Source organism: Hetaerina americana, unplaced genomic scaffold (assembly GCF_022747635.1).
Source record: "Hetaerina americana unplaced genomic scaffold, ioHetAmer1.1.p SCAF_30, whole genome shotgun sequence".
Taxonomy (NCBI): Eukaryota; Metazoa; Arthropoda; class Insecta; order Odonata; family Calopterygidae; genus Hetaerina; species Hetaerina americana.
Window position 1 is genome coordinate 3,773,628 of NW_027286875.1, and position 13,605 is coordinate 3,787,232.

At 40.4% G+C, this 13,605-nt stretch overlaps 1 long non-coding RNA gene across 1 annotated transcript; it reads left to right on the plus strand.

Moving 5' to 3' along the window:
• Positions 1–3,265: 3,265 nt before the first annotated feature.
• On the plus strand, positions 3,266–13,126 carry LOC139691183 (uncharacterized). Its single transcript, XR_011701570.1, has 3 exons — positions 3,266–3,404; positions 3,563–3,638; positions 13,020–13,126. It is a non-coding gene; the product is annotated as an uncharacterized lncRNA (long non-coding RNA).
• Positions 13,127–13,605: the final 479 nt, after the last annotated feature.

The window sequence follows — 13,605 nt, forward strand, 5'->3', positions numbered from 1 at the left end:
TCCTTGTACTAATATCAATTGCACAGTGTATAAAAATGCTAAAACATCCATGGAGCAGAGTAACATGGTCACATAGTTGGCATCACCTTCATTTTGGTACTTAAATTTTACACCTATTATGTTTTATGCAATGTATTTATGATTGCATTCACATTTCCGTCTGTTGATGATCAACCTATTTGAATATTTTTCATAAAGTTCTCCCGCTAATTGAATTTTTGCAGAAAAGAATATCTGCTTTCTTTCCAGTGGTTAGCTGATAGATCATCATGAAATTTAGGGCTAACCAATATAATAATCCTTGTTTGTGTGAATTTCCAATATTTCCAGAATGGCAAATGAGTTAGGAAATATGAATAAAGTTTGGGACCTTTTTCTGTAACCGTCTAAAAATAGGGAATTCCATAAAGTTGGATTAACTTTGAACCATGCATGGATTTTTGGTTGCAATCAGAATAACAGGAGAATCATTATGAAATATAATTCAGGGCATTTCACCTTGAGACATTTTCATGAGCATATAATTCATTCAAAAGGTTGAATTAGAATATTTTAATAAAAATTATTTCTACCTCATTCAATGCCAATGGTTCATTCAAATTAAATATTTTTAGGCTTAGATTCTATTTGGAAATGGCATTCCTCTTACCACCGATTTTAGAATAAATATTCAGAATACATAAGTATCAAGGAGTATTACACACGTTATGCATGGTTTGGCTAAAAAGTATCGCGAGCAATATTTTCCTGACGTGACTGTGCGTCGCAGCGCGCAGGGTCGGAGGTGGGGGTCTGACCTTCAACACGTGCCAAGCGCCAAATACCTTTGAGCTTTTTTTCAGGCCAGATCGTGTTTTTAGTGGACCCCTGTCCAGTGACTCGTTGCAAGCGCAAAATGCAGCGAACGATTGAAAAGTGGTTCGCCATCGAATTTTGTGTTAGACTGGGGAAATCAGATACGGAGACGCTGGCCATGATTCTCTTAGTGTTCGAGGATGGAAGCATACAACTAATTTCATTTTTTAAGTGGCAGAAGCTCTTCAAAGATGGCTGAGAGAGTGTGGAGAAAGAGCCCCGCGCTGGAAAGCCGTCGGCGTTAAGAACCGACGACAACGTGCGCATGCAGTGCTGAATCCAGACCGTCAGTAAAGTGTGCACATGGTCGCAGAACGTATTGGCATTAATAAGATGACAGTGCACACCATTATTACTGAAATTTTGGCGATGCGAAAGATCTGCGCTAAAGTCGTCCCGAAGGTCTTGACGGACGACCTGCCCCAAGGTAACCCTACCTGACGAAAAACGTCATCGCGACGATTCCCCAACCTCCTTATGGTCCCGACTTGGCACCAGCAGACCAATTCATAGTCCCAAAAGTGAAATCCTCCGTCAATGGACACCATCATGGAACCCTAAGTGCCGTCAAAGAAGCTTGCACGCGTATCCTTAATGACTTCCCGGAATCCGCCAACCAGGGAGCCTTCGAGTCGTGGAAAACCGCTGGCAAAATTTTGTTGACGCTCAAGGGATGTACTTTGAAGAATTTTGAGGTATTGTAGCCATATACAGGTATGTATATTGTTCCAATGTTTATTCTGCTTCCCATGTTTCTTGTCGCCCAAATATACCAGCGCGAAATTGGGTGGATTTCGAGATTATGGGACGATGAAATATTCCAACGCCACGCACTCATTAGTGGATTTTCGCTTCACTATTCCATTTACACGGACACTACGCCGTGTCTCCCGAGATGATCCTGGGTACGTTGAAAGAGTCGACACCGAAGAGCTTATCCTCCAAGCCGAAGCAATGGCGGCGCTGCGCGACCTTTATATTTGATCAACTTTTTCCCTGGCCATGCCTATATCACTATATTCGTTGACAATCAATCTGTGTTAGCCATAGTGCGCCGCGGTAGAGGTATCCTGTTCGCAGATGCTGAGTCTATACAACTTTATTTTGACTTGTTAAATAAAGAATCCGTCTCATGTGGTGACCTGATGTTACGTTCCATCAGCTGCCAATCTGGCCGACCGTCCTTCCTGGACTAACATACCTTCGTAGATATGCTCTGGTCGGTCATCTTGGCCGCCTCATGGTATGTATATACGAGGGTGGGCTTCGGGACTTCGGTTGCGGATAAGATTGGTAATCTGGTGGGACGTAACGCCAGTCTCTCTCTCTGTAACCACGAGGCTTAAGAAGACGACAAAGATCACAGCATCTGAAAATCGCTCGAGTTCTCGCTCTGGTTCACCTATCCTTTTCCCTATTAGTTCGCCCATTAGATGGCATCCACGTCAAGTACATCGTCTGCCTCACATGAGATTCCGCACTGGGTCTTGGTACTTCAGGGTCAGGAACAGGTCCTAACGAAACATCAGCAGACCCAGCCGCTGCCGGCCACTCCTTTGGTGACAAGTTCTTCAGCCTTGCTCCCCCCCGATGGGGCGGAGCCTGGGTAGGTGCCCGGGCCCCCTACGGCGCCGGCCCAATCTTCAGTGGAACCACCATGGTTCCCCGATCTACTGCGGGAACGCCCCTCCGGGGGCCAACGCCTTCCTGACGACCGCAGTGCTGGTGCCCATTTTCCCTGTGGGGAGATCAGCTGTCCAGCCTTTCCACTGCCCGGCGAGAATTCTACGAGGCCCAAAGCATATTTCTGATGGCTCTGGGTTGGGCATTCCTCCCAACCCGGACCAAGGCCCTGGTCAACAACCGGACCGGAATAATAGCTAATGCCATGACCCACATTGTTCCCGATACTTTTTATACGAACCTAAAGCGTTCTCCGTTACAATGCAACAATTTCAGAGTGTAAAAATCATTCGCCTTGACTGGGAGTTCTCCGTTACGGTAAAATAATACCGTAATGGAGAACGCTTCACAATCTTAAAAATATCATCATTCAGCCAAAAAACTAAAGAAGCTTTTCTCATCCTAGAGCCTCTAATCACTATTTTGTCATACTGAAGAGTAGTTATGGTAGAAGTTAAGTTATTCTATTGGTCCAATTACGGATCCAGCCTGCATGGGTCAAGAGGGGCCTTGGTCTCCTCAGATAGACCGGCAAATATGTGTTTAACCGTTTAGCTAGTTTCTTTATCCTCAAACCCCCTTCGCACGTCCAACAAAACTGGTGTCCTCCGCTTTCTGAAATACTGCAACTGCTTCCTTTCGTCCGCGCGCAGATGCTCGTTGTGCACTCCTATCATCAAATGCAACCTGTCTCACGGTGGTCGGATCCATGCCAATCTCAGGGACTTTCAGCTCCACGTGTGGAGCGTCACCTTCTGTGTGTCGAGGGAACCATTCACTTGGTCGCTCGGATGGAGCAGATGGGCATCGTGAGAAACGTTGGGAGAATATGAAGGACCGGTCGGATTCGTCACTGGAAACAATAAGTGAGTTTTATCCTCGTTAAACTTATTTCTACTGAAGTCCACAGAGAATCAACAATTAATGAATATTTTTGTCAGTCAATTAACGAAAGTGACAGAGTAACTTTTAGCTGGTCAAATTGGTTCTCATTTGTTGTTTTTTTCTTCCATGCTCTCATCAGAAGAGGATGCTTCCTGCAGTTGTGCAGAGGTCATTAGTCACCAGTCTGCGGGAAATTTTCCTGCCGAATGCCGTCGGTGAGTGAAATGAAAAACTTGACCTCCACCCTCACTTTTGCTCTTTTTTTTGGCCGTTACTAGTGAGCGTATTTCTGTTGTTAAACATATGAAATCGCTGAAATTAGTTCATCGAAGATAAAAGATTTTGCGCCTATCAATCACGTCAACTATGAAATAAGAACATCCTGATTTTCTCTTTCTCGGTCCTCCTATAATCCTCTATATTATTTTCCTGTACTTCAACTTTCGTATTTTATATACTCCTATCTAGTAGTATCTATATTTTATAATAATTCTATTCTTCTATTCATTTTGTTGTTGATACCTAATCTGTGAGGCACTAATTAATGCAACCTGCTTATGCGTTAAATTTAAAAGTATTTTTATCTTTAGAAAATTCTCTAGTACTGTTAGATTCTCTTATATGTAGAGTTATATCATTATAAATTTGCCACTGGGGGTGTTTTGATTCCGTAGTGAAAAGCACAATTAAAGGGAATGGGAAAGAAGCTCATTCGGTCTGAGAGGCCATGGGGTACAGGGTGAAATCTAGAGCACATGGATGAATTACTGTTGCCTGATGGACGAAAAGGAATAAGACATAAAAGTTCGATGAAAGCGCGTAGCGTGCGTGTGTGAGTGGAAGAAATAATTTAATGGGCACGCTTTTGTGAGAACGATGGAGGGATGAAGCATAGTCTCACCCTGGTTGAATGGGATGAGTAGCAGTGAGACATGTTGAATGGCATAATGGCGCCCCAGATGTAAAGCGAAAGAGAAATTTTAAAGGAAATGAGCAATGCCGTAAGCAGTGCAGTTTTACTTCATCTCACTGATCCGTTTGCGTTCTCCACATTTTTCTTAAAATATGTCATTTACCTTACTTAATAAGCTTTCCTTTCCTTGCAATACTTCCTTTGAATGCTCTCTACTTAAGAAACAATCGAAATAATTATATCTAGTTAGGCACTTAGAGGGGTATTTAACGTAAATAGCATCTGTACTGTCGGAAATGATAGCGTACACTTTGTAGTAGGGAAAGAGAAGGAGTTCCGAAGTGTTCACTCTCTATCAAGTCGGCGCTCAAATCATGCGCGTAATTAAGATTATAAGCAAAGGGAAGGAGAGGATGATGCAGGAACGCAGATTGGATGCTGTGCGTGCTGATATGTTATGCTACTACTATTTTTTTTCTTTTTGATAGAGTAATTTACGTCATTTCACTTGTCATGACTTCGGGCTTAATGTCGATGATATTACTGTGGTTCATGTTCACCAATGCACCATCTAACACACTGGGTTTCAAATATTTGTCAGCGGGTTTTGAAGGGAAGGGCTTAAATTAATCACTGTTCAATTTTTAAAATATGTGCTTAGTGGCCAAGAAACTGACCGTGTTTTAATTACATTGGAAACTTCTTAAATCTGAGGTAGTGATTTCTTTGCTCTCCTTTATGCTTATGTGTTCTCTTATTTATCGTAAGTGAACCGTATCTAAGGATACGATTGCCTACCTAGTAAAAAATACTTGATGGTGATGAGGGATTGGAAAGCGGTGGTTGGCTGCGGGAGGACGTAGGGTGGGCGAAAGCGCACCATCTCGGTCGATTGAAGGGTTTTTGAAGAATAAAACGCCGCTACAAATATTTTGCCATGCGTAGTCAAATGCCATGACTGTGGGGGCAATTGCTCTCGTGACTTGGAGTATAAGAATCAAGAAAGTTAAATTTAGGCATTATTTTACAGAGATCGCGGGTTCGAAACGGCAGAATGAAATTATGGTTCTGTGTCGTTTTCTATTCTGCTTAACATATTATTTTGAAATATCCGTGGAGCGTATTTTACAGGAACAATTCGAGTTTTAAAAAACGGCCAGCATTAATTCCCGCATACACAATCTTGCTAGAGTAACAGGTATATATCCCAGACTACTCCGTTACCTTGTAGGTATGCGCTGCGGTTGGGTATGTTCGGAGCGTCGGTAGCCGAGTGGCCATTACGCTATCGATTAACCGAGCATGAGTGACCGTGGCGAGTGTCGACCATATGCCTAAATATCCTGCCTTAATTGCTCCCAATGCTGTCAGTATGTGTTGCAACTGAATCCGTAGAGCCCTCCCAAAGGGTTTGAAGTACGGAGAGTGTATGCTGACGGTTGGGTCGATTGAGTGTATTAAGATAGGATATTTTGTAACTTTTTTATAAGCGGCACGAAAAAAATGGCAAGATTCATCCAGCAGGAATAAAAAGCACAGACCCAAGGTATCCGCTGCCTTCGTATGAGAATCATCGCATCGAAGTCTGCTCAATGTTTGTGTGTAATTATCGTTGGTGGTGAATATCAAGTCAATAATCTCGTGATGTAACAGTATAATGCAATCAAATTTCGAGATGATCAAATAAATACAGAACTTTATAATCCTACAGAAGGAAATCTGGAGTGATTACTCAAATTTAAAATATAATGAGAGCCATGCTGTTACCATGTTACCATGATACTCCTTAATCATTGAGCCAAAAATGCTTGCTATCATTCTATCTTTTCTCGCACAACCCTAGAATGTGGTCTAAACATTTCCAGTTTATACTTCCCCAGTTTATTATTTAATTATTTGTACTTTAATCTAGCTAACTCTATTTTGACATCCTTCCATTTCTGTCTTTGTTCTTAAGTTCTTTGATCCTGCCAACTTAAGTCTATCTACCTTTTTGAAATCTACGAAACAGAAAAATTGTCCTCTATTAGTGACCTCATCACTGCTGTAGGAAGTATCACTGCTATCGGAACCCAAGCTGGTCATCTCCTCAGGGCTCATTTACCCTGCTCTTGTTGATGGTCCTGAGATCCACTTAACCTGTGTGCAAAATCAAACTTATATTTCTGTTTTCCTTACATGATGTAACCTTTACCATTGTATTCATTCTCTTAATCTCCTAATACACCTTCACACCTCCTTATCCAGTACCTTTAATTTATCCAAATCCCACTTTTTGACTCTGCCATCACTTTTTATCCTTTTCAGTCTCATCTATCACTGAATTGAATCTTGGATATACAAGTTCAGGAATGTGACATGGCTTTGGATAGCTTCTCATTTGCTTGACTTAGTACAACCCTTATCAATAGTCCCTCCATGTCCTTAAAATTTCATCTTCTTAAGGAGTCACCATTTTCATATCTATATGACTTAATTCTATCTCTCATGAAGTATCAGACAAATTTGTTTATTAGGGATTTTTTAAAGTTAACGTTAAATGCATCAGAATAACCTTTCTTTGATTGTATCCTGGGCACTTCACACTTAGGTCGCTTTATGCTTGTATATTACTCTGATCCCTCCCCGGACTACAACCTTGACGTGGTGGAAGGGCTTGTGCGTTCCGATGACCCCTGTGAGATGAGAGCTGTGCTGGCGGGAGTAATAAAAATTGCTCCTGGTAGGGTCACCCATGCCAGATAGGTCGAAGGTTAGGAGCCAGACGAAAGGTAGTCCATGCAGCGTCTGTTCCTCAGTGAGGTGGCTGCAATGGCGTCTGACCCCAGTGGGGTGGCCAGTAAGTGATGGTGTCAAGTTGAAAACACTATTGAGGAAGGCAACAAGGAAACCACCTCAATTATCATTCCCAAGAAAAATATGATGGACAATAGAGATATTTTGAGTCCTGGCAACCACGGGGCTCGGCCCAATCGGCCGTGTGTTCGATGTGCCCGGCAGCGGGGGAGGCAAGGCTTCCGCGGTCGTCATCCCACGAAACCCTTGCAAGGGAAAACCAGCAGCAGCAGGACAGAAGACGCAGGAGAAGAAGACCAAATTAGTTAGAATAGGAATGTGGAATATTAGGACAATGATGAGGACAGGGAAATTGAAGAATGTTAAGCGAGAGATGGAAAGGGGAAATATATATATTTTAGGTCTATGTGAGGTGAGATGGAAAGATACCGGGGATTACTGGAGTGATAAGTATAGAATAATATACAGCGGTGGGGACGAGAGCCAACGAGGGGTTGCCATAGTATTAAATGAAGAGGTAGGAAGAAGCGTAGTCAACATGGAGCAGGTAACGGATAGAATACTACTAGTGGAGATAAAAGCAGAACCGACGAACTTGGTTATTATTCAGGTATACATGCCACTGAGCAAACATAAGGCAGAAGAGGTCGATAGGATATACGATCAGTTAGAGGACATCGTGTGTGTTCCTGCAAACATTTGATAGCGATGGGGGATTGGAATGCGACGGTAGGCGGAGGAAGAGATGGTGATGAGGCGGGAGACTACGGTTTAGGCACGAGGAATGACCGCGGGGAGAAGGCAGTTGAGTTCTGCAGGAGACAGGGGTTAGTCATCACCAACACTTGGTTTAGACACCACAAAAGACGCAGGTATACATGGAAAATGCCAGGTGACTCAGGAAGATATCAGCTAGATTATATCCTGGTTAGACACAGGTTTAGGAACAGTGTGATAAATTCCCACAGCTTCCCAGGAGCGGATGCGGACTCAGACCAAGTTTAGTTGTTATGAAATGTAGCGTACGTTTCAAAAAGATAAGGCAGGGGCGGCGAGTTAGAAAATGGAATGTAGAAGCATTAAATGGGTTGAAAAGGAAGGAATAATAGAGGAGAAAATCATGGAGGATGGTAAAGGGCGTAGTACTATCGAAGAAAAATGGGAAATGATCAAGAAAGGGTTATCTAAAGCCGCAAAAGACACTATTGGAACCGTTAACGCTAAAAGGACTAGGAAACCATGGATCACGGATGAGGTGATTACAAAGATGGATGAGCGGGGAAAATGGAAGAATATAAATACAGAATTAGCAAAATGAAGTTCAAAGAATTGAACAATAAATTGAGGCGGGCAACAAATAAAGCAAAAGAAGCATGGTGGAAGACGCAGTGCGAGGATATGGAAAGTCTGCAGAGGAAGGGTGAAATCAGTGCGCTGTACAGCAAAGTTAAATCGTTATCGGGAAGTAAGAAAGGAAGAGCTATGCTAAAAGTTAGATATAAGGCGGGTAAGGTAATAGTTGACGCAGGAAAGATTCAAGAAAGATGGAAGGAGTATATAGAAGAACTGTATAGTAAAGAACTCAGACTAACAAAGTTAGACATTGAAAAAGAAAATGACGTAGAGGAAGACAGCTTAGGTCCAGGCATATTAGACGATGAGATAAAAAGGGAATTAAGGGAGATGAAACTAAATAAGGCCGTGGGGGTAGATAACATTCCCGTTGAACTTTTAAAATGCTTAGAAAAATGTGGGAGGAAGAGGCTATATGGGCTGATCCGTAGTATTTATGAGGAGGGAATCTGGCCGGAAGACTTTGTGAGATCAGTTTTAGTTCCTATTCCGAAAAAGGTAAGGCCACGTCATGTGAGGACTATAGGACAATTAGTTTGATATCCCACGCAGCTAAAGTTGTTCTCAGGATCATAAACAAAAGGATAGAGATTAGGGCAAATGATTACTTAGGGGATGATCAGTTTGGGTTTAGGAAGGGGAGAGGTACGCGTGATGCCATTGCAGTAATGAGATTATTAATCGAGAGGAATATAGAACACAACCAGGAGGTATTTGCATGTTTCATAGATTTCGAAAAAGCATTTGATAGAGTGAATTGGGAAAAACTAATGAGTATATTGAAGAAAATAGGAATAGACTGGAGGGAAAGGAGGCTAATCCGCAACCTGTACATGTCTCAGACTGCTCAGGTGCGGGTGGGAAACGGGGAGTCAGGATGGGCAGTGTTAGGAAGGGGTGTAAGGGCAGTGTAAGGCAGGGTTGCCCATTATCACCGTTGCTGTTCAACCTGTATGCAGAGGAAATGATCAAAGAGGCATGGGAAGAACTCGAGGTAGTAATGAAAGTGGGCGGGGAATTCGTAAAATCAGTTAGGTTTGCTGATGACCAAGCTTTAGTTTGTCAGTCAGCCAAGGGGTTGCAAGCATTGCTGAGTGAATTGTAAATTCAGTGCGACATGTATGGGATGAGAATCAACATTAATAAAACAAAGGTTATGCGATTTTTTAGAAAGAAAAAGGCCAAGCTTAACATTAAAATAGGAGGGCAAAAACTAGAGCAGGTAGAACAGTTTACGTATCTCGGTAGTGTTTTGGACCAACACGGTCAAAGTAGTAGGGACGTAAGGAGAAGAATTGCACTAGGCAAAGAGGCTTTCACAAGGAGGAGGGAGTTGATGACAGGGACTTTGAGTAAGGATGTTAAGAAAAGACTCGTAAAAACTTTGATATGGAGCGTAGACATGTACGGCGTGGAAACGTGGTCATTGAAGCAGGAGGATAGACATAGATTGGAGGCTTTTGAAATGTGGGTGTGGAGAAGAATGGAGAAGGTGAAATGGACAGAGAAGAAAACAAATGAGGAAGTACTTGGTATGGTGGGCGAAGAGAGGGGTTTGTTAGGAGCAATCCTATGGAGGCAGGAAAAGTGGATGAAGGGGGTGTTGACCGGCAGTGGGATGTTGAAGACTGTGATAGAGGTTAGAATGTTGGGCAAAAGAGGAAAGGGAAGGAACAGGATAGGGATGTTGGACGGGATGAAGAAAGTACTCAGAGATGAAGAGGGACCTGATATAGAGTAGGATGATGGATTTGGTGTTTTGTTAGGAGTAATAAAATATTTGTTTGGTAGTTGTGTCCATCCAAAAACCTACCTTAACCGGTAGATTACCTTATAAAAAAAAATTACTCTGATCAACCATTTCTATTGATGGGTTAATAATATCTCTTGCCATTATGATGGTCATCGCCAGTGTAAAGAGGTTGCAAGAAACAGGAATTTATCAATATTTAATTATTTGAGATTTCAATTGAGAACAAAAATAGGACATATTGAGATATCTCATCCAATATAATGAGAAAGTACTGGCCATTAATTGGCAAAGCTACCTTTTCATTTTAGAAAGGGAAACATTTTAAGCTAAATAATTTCATCAGCATCCAACTCTAAAGCAAAGGCACCATTTTATTGTTGTAGTAGGAAGTTTTATTCATATATTAGGTTACACATGTAATTATTGATAAAATACACAGTGCTGTACATGGTCATTCATAATGTTAGGGGAGTTGATATATACTGGAGCTTTGATGCACAGGTAGGTACACAATATTGTCAGACCGGCAGAGAAACACCATCCTGAAAGAATAAAAAAAATAAAAATGAGATGTTGGTTGTGGTATATGAATGATTGTTAGCCTTAGTGAGTGGGAATTAGGGGCTGGTTTAGGGAGAGCTAGGTGAGTGCATAGTGTAAGGGCATCCTAAGCAATTAAGACCAGTACTTATTTCTTTGAACATGGAAATTAATGGTTCTCTCCACATTGCATATTATAGATCTATTGAAACCTTAATTGGATCACCCCCTCCCCCTTAATCACCCCCTCTATTAGAGGGGGTGATGCTATAATGTAGTTTATATGGTGACAACATTCATAAGGACCAAAGCACTAAAAATCTACAAATGGACCACAATGACAAATAGAAAATAGAAGAGCTGAAAATTTTAGAGACTAGACCTGTTCTTTTTTCTGATGTTTAAGGATATACTCGAACATAGCTACTCTAAGTAATTTCAAAAAGTGTTGTTACCCTTGCTTATCAATGCCTATTACTGCTCACTGACCGCACCACTGTTGAATGCATATGTAGAGGATGAAATTTGAAACATGACTAATGTAATGGCAGGAACAGTAACATGATCAGGATATTAAGAATCCAATGTATTTAGGGTCAATGATTCCTGAATGACTGACAAATTTTGAGTCTTCTGAAAAGCATGATAGAACGCATTGGGCAGGCATTACTTCTGGAGATACGTGCATTTTTATATACTTCATGGTTTTATTGACAACTATATGCTATTAAAGTACATTCATTTAGAATTTTACTTGAATTTGTTAAACTGAATATTTAATTCTCCAAGTAACTCTTCATTCGTTAATTTACTTTACTATCTTTCAATATAATATATCTAATATAGAGGGCTTATTTCATTACCTAATAATGTTAAAAACAACACATCATGAAAGAAAGTTAACCTGGGGGAATCCTATGCATATGATTATTTTGGGTTCAAGCTAATCAATACCAGAAAATGAGAGAGATGAAGAAGCTGCTGTAATAGAAACACCAAAAGAAAATATGTAGACTTGATTAAATACTTACTTATTACCTTCATGGACGACCTTCTTGGGCGAAACATATAATGGGACTATTAGGATAAGCTTAGAAAAAATTAGGATTTATCAGAATTGGAAAATGTGATGTATGGGTTACAGAGTGTTACTATGTTTTGCTCTTTAGGCCTCATTTTGAATTTGCTGCTAGTGAATGGGATTCTCATGAAATTGGATTGCTTTCAGAATTGGATCAGCATATTAGATGTAGCATAGAGGAGCTAGATTTGTAAAACATTTTAATGAAAAACTATGTAGCATAAAAAATTATTAGAGCAGCTAGTTTGGGAATCACTCAAGGAGCAACGGATGGATGTCTCTTTATCAATGATGTTGAAAATGTATTATTAGCCACTCTGTACTACGGTAGGCAAGGTCATGTAAATAAAATTAGAAAGATTAAGAGTAGAACAGATAGATTAATTCAATAGATTCAATAGAGTTGACGATAATGAATTCAGAATAACATTTCCCTATGGCTTTAGGAGGGAAAAGTATTTTGGGTCAAGAGTAGTCTGGTATGCAACACACAAAGAGGTGACTTGCAGGGTAATGTTAAAAAAAATAAAATACAGTCATTAATTACACAGAATCCACTCTATCAAATGCTTCCTTGAAATCTATGACACAAATACTCCTGACTGCATTCTATATTCCTCTCCATTCTACATAAACTCACTGCTGCTATGGCAACACGTAGGTCTCTCTCCACCAGAACTGAAACTGATCATCCCCTATGTAATCATTTACCCTGCTCTCCATCCTCTTGTTGATGATCCTGACAACCACTTGGCTTATTGTTCTGTAGTCAACACATGATGTAGCCTTCACCATTTTTGGAATAGAAATTATCACTGATCTGACAGTCATCCACTCAGATTCCCACCTTTTAAATTCTGTTTATCCCCTCTGTCACTCTTAAATCCACTTTTAGACTAGATTTATTCCTCAAAATCTCATGCCTCAATTGCAACTTTATTACTTTGTATTATATTACTTTGAAAACTACTAGCGACCTCAAAAGAGAGAGCCTTAGCAGTCTCTTGGTACAATTAATTCTACATATTAATTAAGACTAAATTCTTAGAAAAATAGGTACTTGCTTATCTCTAACTAAAACTCATTCCCACCCTCACTCAAGCTAACAATCATTCATATACTGCTAAAAACCTCTAATTTTTATTTTTCTATTCTTCCAGGATGGTGTTTCTCCACCTGTCAGACAATATGTGTATCTCCCTGTGCATCAAAGCTCCTTTATATATCAACTCCTCTATCATTATGAATGACCATGTACAGTACTGTGTATTTTATCAATAATTACATGTATAACCTAAAATATGAATAAACTTCCTAGTGAAACAATAAAATGGTGCCTTTGCTTTCGAGTTGGATGCTGATGAAATTATTTAGCTTAACATTTTTCCTTTCTATGATGAAAAGGTTTCTTTGCCAATTAATGGCCACTACTTTTTTCAAAATATTTGATGAGATATCTCAATATCTCCTATTCATCCATAGAATTGGTGGATCAGAGTTATATACAAGTATAATGCAACCTAATTGTGAAGTGTCCAGTATACAATCAAAGAAAGGTTTAATTTTGATGCATTTAACATTAACTTTAAAATATCCTTAATAAACAAATTTATCCGATACTTCTTCAGAGATAGAATTAAGTCATATGCATATGAAAATGGTGACTCCTTCAGAAGATGAAATTTTAAGGATATGGAGGGACTATTGCTAAGGTTTGCACCAAGTCGAGCAACTGAGAAGCTATCC